Here is a 6,000-nt window from a genome sequence, read left to right as displayed (position 1 = left end):
AGATCCTCCCAGGCGGCTCCTCACAGGGGCTGGCCGGGCCGTGGTGGTGGTGGTGACACTGGATCCCGGTGACGGCCGGTGGTAGCCCCGGGGTGTGTGTGCGTGTGACCGACCGGATCCCCTCACCGGGGATCGCCCCCTCCCCTCTCCCGCCCCTCCCCCGGCAGGTGGCCCTCGCGCGGCGGCTGAGGCCGGTGGGTGACGTCAGCGGCGGGGGCGGGCGCGCGGTGCCGGTGCGCCGGGCCGGGCCGTGGGGTGAGCGGTGCGGAGCCGAGCGGTGCGGTGCGGAGCGGCCCCCGGTAAGTGCCGCGCCCCGCCCGGGCGCTGCTCCCGCTCCCCCCGCGCCTCCCCGGTGCTGCGGGCTGAGCCGGCCGGGGGCCGCCGGTGAGGGGATCCGAAGCGACGGGCTGCGGGGTGAGGCGGCCGGGGGAGGGGGGGCGGCTTCGCTGCCGGGGTGCCTCGCTGCTTGCCATCCTGTGCGGGACCGGACCTCGGGGCCGGCAGCGGGGAGCCAGCCGGGACCCGCCCGGCGAACCGTCCCTGGAAGCGCCCGCCGGTGCCGGTGCCGGTGTCGGTGCCGGTGCCGCCTCGCCCTTCCCCGGGGCTCAGCCCGGCACGGCCCCGCCGCCGGGCCTGCCGGAGACCCCCTCCTTGGAACGGGGGCTGCGAACCGCTGAGACCCCCGCAGCGCCCGTTTGCTGCCCGGGAGGGCGAGTGAGTATATATGCATTTGCTTCTCCCCCCTTTTATACGTGCTCTATGTGTATATACGTGCTTTATGTATATATACGTATAGATTTTGGGCTTCCACAGCTAAACCTGTGCACAGCCGAGCTGGTATCAGCATGCCCAGCAGGTTCCCAGCACCCTTCCCACTGTCCGGAGAGGAAAACCTGCTTCTCCCCCTCTCCAAAGCAAAGGCTGCGTTTGTTCTCAGTCTTATTTATTTACTTCTCGGGTCTGAGAGCGTGCGCTGGAGATGGCAGGTGGCGATGGTCCAGGCTTTAATGGCATCAAACGCCCTCGATGCGCGGCGAAGGCGCCTCTGGCTGCCGTGCCGGGAGACACGGCACCTCGGGAAGATTCAGCGTGAGCTGGTGTAGCGTGAGTACCAAAAAGGGGGGGAAAAACCGCGACCCGTCCCCACACAGCGCTTTGCCCAGCCCTGACATGTGGGGTGGGTTAGGGGAGAGGGGTCCCCCCGGGGTGCGGTGTGCACCCAGAGCTCAGCTTTCTCTGTGTGTTGGAGGTGTTTGGGTATTTCTGCTACCTGTTCCTCGAGTCTGTCTCGCGCCTGTGTGCTTGGGGGGGTGTCGTGGCCAGAGGAGGTGATGTGAAGCATCGAGGGTTTCTCTTGACGAAGCAGCTCGCTTGGTTTTGGAGACATAATGCTGGGATACTGCTGAGAGGGGTTTTGGTCCCTGCATTCAGCTCTGTGTCGCTTGCTCCTCGCTGTTAATTAGGCACATTGAATCCTACCTAGTGCTGGGATCTTCCCAGGAAACACAGAGTGCTTTTCCCTCCCCTGCAGAACGAGGCCTGGGGACACTGACATCTTTTTCACCACCTTGGATATGCTCAAGGGGTGCAACTGAGACTCAGATTTGCACTTTCCTCCTTTCAGATGGACAGACATCCATGCTATGATCAGGTTGAAGGTGACAGGGAAGCCCCGTAGAGGTGTGTGTGCGAATGATTACAGGGAAAGGGAGACCAGGACTGTAGTGAGGATATAGCAGGAGCCAGGGCTGGAGTTGCATGTAATATTTTGAGGATAAATCTCATACACAGCAGGTGAATATCAGCATTCCTCCCTCCCTGCAAAAGAGGAGAGCATAGAGGGATGCAATAACCCACGTACCATCGATTTCCCTGTGCTTGGGAGAAGCACTACTGTGAGCCTCTGCCTGGCCTTGGAGCCAAAGCTGAGAAGTCGGGCTCACCGCAGTCCTTTCCCTTGCTAAGCTGAGCCCAGACTGTTAGTGAGGACCGACAAGGTCTGAAATCCCAGTCAAACAACCCATGTTCAGAAAGGAGGATGAGGAACTGTGAGCACCTCTGCCAACCTCAGGCTCACCAGGTTGAATGCTTTACGCAGATGATCTCTGCTTGTCTCTTCTTTATACCTAGAAGAGAGACATGAAGACCTCCCTCCACGTGCTGGACTGGCTTTTCCTGCGTCCTGGGTGCTGGGCAACTCAGCAAGGCAAAATCGCCGGAATTGGCATTACGAGCCAAAATTACCTCTCCATTTTCCAGGCGGCGTGAGGCAGCTCGCTCGCATTTGAGGCTCTTCTGGTGGATGTGATTCATTTATCCTAGCTTGGGCATCTAGAAGCGTCTAGTCTGAGCTGCCCCCCACAAAAAGGAGGGGAGAGGCACCTCCCGGACGGGGTTCGTTTCACCCTGCGGTAACTATCAGAGGCAGGGCGGGGAAATGCCTTGCAGGGTGCTGGTTCTGGCTTGGATATCTGAGTTTGAGGGGTCTAAATTTAAGGGAGGTGAATCTCACCCAACGCTTGCAAACCTTGGTTTTTAGTCCTTTTGCCTTGATCTTTCTTTTTTTAGCATGATCCTGCTGTTCTCCTATCACTCAGGCCTTTTTTGAGGCATAAATAATGCTTCTGAAACTTTCCATGGCCCCAGCTGGGAGGTGTTGCAGAAATGCAACTGCAGGGAAGTGTTTGCAGCTCATCCTCCTGCAGACATAGAAGGCTGGGTTAAAAACCAGCCTGTTAATTTTATTTTAATGGCTCTAAGCAATGGTGACCCCACCATACACACCCCTTCCTCCCATACCTTGTGCCAACATTTAATTGCTCTCGCTCTGGGGAGATGCTATCTCATTTCAAGGTCGAGCTTATCTAGCTCTGACTTGCAGAGAGGGGGATGTTGTTGTGCCTTTGTCACAAAGGTGACTCGTCGCTCCCAGCTCCTTGTCTGCAGGGATCGGGTCACCTCTTCACCTGCTCCTCAGGAGGCTGAAGTATTTCAGGTGCTACAACCTCACGCCGAAAGGCTCCTGCTCCATCCCGTATGGTTTTTGAGGCCACCCTTAGGACTTTGCTGGTGTGACTGCATTGTTCAGGTGCCAGTTTGGATGCAGCGTGACCTTGGCAATGCTGTGTGTTGGTGCGAGCTTGCTTTCCAACTTCTACTGGACTATTTCCCATCACACCTTCAAGGACTACCTCCTTTTGCTCTGGCTTTGCTGTGATAGCATACGTGGAAGAGAATCCCCACGCTCATCCCAAATACCTTCCTGGCTCGGGTAGAGATCCCTTTTGTGGCCTCCTGTATTACTTTGCCGCACAAAAACATGGTCTGTTGGACTGTGACCATCACCGAGGTGATTTGGTTCTCCATGCAACTGAGTCATTGACCAACCACCCGTTAGTTACTGCTTTTTTGTGTGTGTGTTACAGGTTTATATTTAATATAATCCCCCAGAAGGAATCACAGATGAGACCTAGCAGTGACAATAATCCCTGAGGACCGTGTTTGGGTGCTGGCTTTCCTCCCTGCTCTCGCCCCATCGACAGCCACGCTTGGGGCTGTGCAGGTGCACACCTAATGTGTGTGGTTTTCATTTCACCTGGTGTGAGATTTATCCTCAAAACATTCTGGGGTTTGGAGAAATTTGGGCAAGCGCTGAGTTGAGGCAGTTGCCTGCGTCATGCAGCCCTGTTGGCTGTCAAAGAAAAATATAAGTCTTTTAAATAGACCTAATTCCAAGAAACTCAGCTGGGTGATTGGAATTGTATTTTTAAGTCTCCAGTTCATGTATTTACCTGAAGTTTCTGTCCCGCTGCTCTAGCTGGAGCCGACCCCATGTTGCCTGCTGCTCCTGCCTTTTGCCTTCCGTTCTTTCTTCAAATACTGCAACTACACAAAGTTTCTCTGCATTTCACCCGTTGATCTTAAAGCGCTTTGTTTTAGCAGATGTTCGGCAATACTGAAATTTGTGTCATTAAGGGATTTTAAGGCCGGTTATACAGGAGGTTGTTGGGAAAGACCCTGCTTTTGCACGACGGGGCGCACGTGGTTAAGCTGTAGACAGAGTTTCTCTCGTCCTCTTTGGTAACTGTTTTATCCCATCCCCAGCATCCCATCGGCAGTGCAGTACTCTCTTCCAATTTTACTGGTGGTACCTAATAGTGAATCCAGCAGGTATCTAATTCTCTGTTCTTAACATGCTTAAAAAGGCCCGTACTTTACAATTAATTCTGTTGGCTGTTCAGATGTAATGGATTCCATTAGATGTCCTCATCCATCACCGACCCTGCACGTTTCTTTCTCAGTGCCGTTTCTTTTTCCTCTTCCTTTTCTGTGCCTTTCACACAGACCACGTTTCCATGCGTTTTCCACATCTCATTTTTGCCAGAATGATTTTTGCCTGATTTAACTCTCGCTGCTTTTCTGGATTTGTAACTTTTTGGGGTCTTTGGTAGATGCTTTAAACGACTCCCATACTCTCAGCGATGCTAGCAACTGCTTCCAGCTTTGTAAAATTTGCCCTTTTAAATTTAGACACTGCTGCCATTGTTTTGGGCTCATTGCTTCTGTGACTAGCACAGAAATGGAAAGAAGCTATAATGGAAGAGGACTTGTCTTAGACATGCAATTCATTTTGGCTTTGTCCTTGTCGCGTAGCTCTGCTGCTGCTCCGTGGGCAATAAACTCTGAAGCCTGAGCTATTCCGCGTGCCGCCAGCGGCTTTTCATCCGAAACACTTATCGGTGTGCTCCTTAGGTCTGGTATTGATTATTCATTAGTTGTTTGCATTGTGGTACTTTTATTTGCCTCTCTGGGTGTATGTATGTGATGAGTAGTGGCAAGATGTCGTCCTCCTTGTACCGGTGCGACTGAACGCATAGGAGAGAGCAAAATTCGGTGCTTACAGCCTGTGAACGCCTCGCAAATGGTCTTCGAGTGTCTTTGACGCCACCGTGAAAGAAAATCACATACTGCATACTGTTTGAATTATTTTTGCACATTTAAGCACCGAATCTCTTCTTTTGTGCCCTGACGTCCTCATACCCCGCTCCTAACTGATGGCTGCACCTTTCAGACCTCACAAGCTGCGCTTCCCAGGCAGGCGCGATGCCGACCGGTGCAGCTCCAAGCTTGGCACCGGGAAGCCGCTGCGTGTTTCCCATGATCCGTGCTAGGGCGAGGTTTAACAGTGATCTGCTTCGAGGCCTTTCCAGGCAGAGTTGCATGCGAGGATTTACAGGAGCCGATTTCAGCCCTGCTGAAAGGTGCCAGGATGACCTTGTGGGCACTCCCTGCCCATGGGGCTGGGTCAGGAGCGGGACAAGCTCCCAGATCTCACCGCCAACAGCATCCCCTGGCTTGGAGGCTGCAGGGGGAATTAGCGCTGCTTGTTCCTGCAGCACTTCACATCTGAGCTAAGCCTGTCTTTAAAAAGCAGCCAGCGTGGTTGTGCTTGGAACAAGCAGCTCAGTTTCTATATTATACACAACAGTCATCTCTGTAGGAAGCTGGCCAGCCCACGCCACTGCAGCAGCCCAGTGCTACATGGCTCTCAGCGTGCTTATCCTCGGGGCGTTCCTGGGAGGAAGGGAAGGAGCAGGGTAACTCGAGGAAAAAGCTTTCCAGTGTACTGATGTGAGCATTCCCCAGTGGCGTGAGAAGCAGTGCCCGGGTATGTGCTTGTCTGTCAGGTCGCCGGCATGGATGCTCGTGCATCGTTCCAGCTGCACGGCCACTCTGCAGGGTGAGAGTGGTCCCCTCCTGGGACCCAGTGTGGATCTGCTGCGTGCAGGTGGGAGACCTGCTTTCTGCTTTTGTGCCCTTAGTCTTGCATCTGCTCTTGCACCCTTAGTGCCTTCCTTACCAGCCATGACCTGCGGAGGAGGAGAAGTTACCCTCCGCTGCCCAAGCTGTTGTCTTACTCCCAGGCTGAGCAATGGGATGCTTTCTGAGTCCATATTATCTCTCAGGGAATCGAATTGGCTGTGTCTCGGCTTCATGTTA

At 54.1% G+C, this 6,000-nt stretch overlaps 1 protein-coding gene across 1 annotated transcript in view; it reads left to right on the top strand.

Annotated features, from left to right (window-relative positions):
• Positions 1 to 208: 208 nt before the first annotated feature.
• Positions 209 to 6,000, top strand: part of MAPK4 (mitogen-activated protein kinase 4) — a 46,115-nt gene continuing 40,323 nt past the window's right edge. Inside the window, exon 1 of the mRNA XM_075077219.1 lies at positions 209 to 299. The gene's annotated coding sequence lies outside the window, so the exon portion shown is untranslated. The remainder of the gene's footprint in view (positions 300 to 6,000) is intronic.

The sequence above is a fragment of the Phalacrocorax aristotelis genome, chromosome W (assembly GCF_949628215.1).
Source record: "Phalacrocorax aristotelis chromosome W, bGulAri2.1, whole genome shotgun sequence".
Classification (NCBI taxonomy): Eukaryota; Metazoa; Chordata; class Aves; order Suliformes; family Phalacrocoracidae; genus Phalacrocorax; species Phalacrocorax aristotelis.
This window is presented reverse-complemented; position numbering and strand designations above follow the sequence as displayed.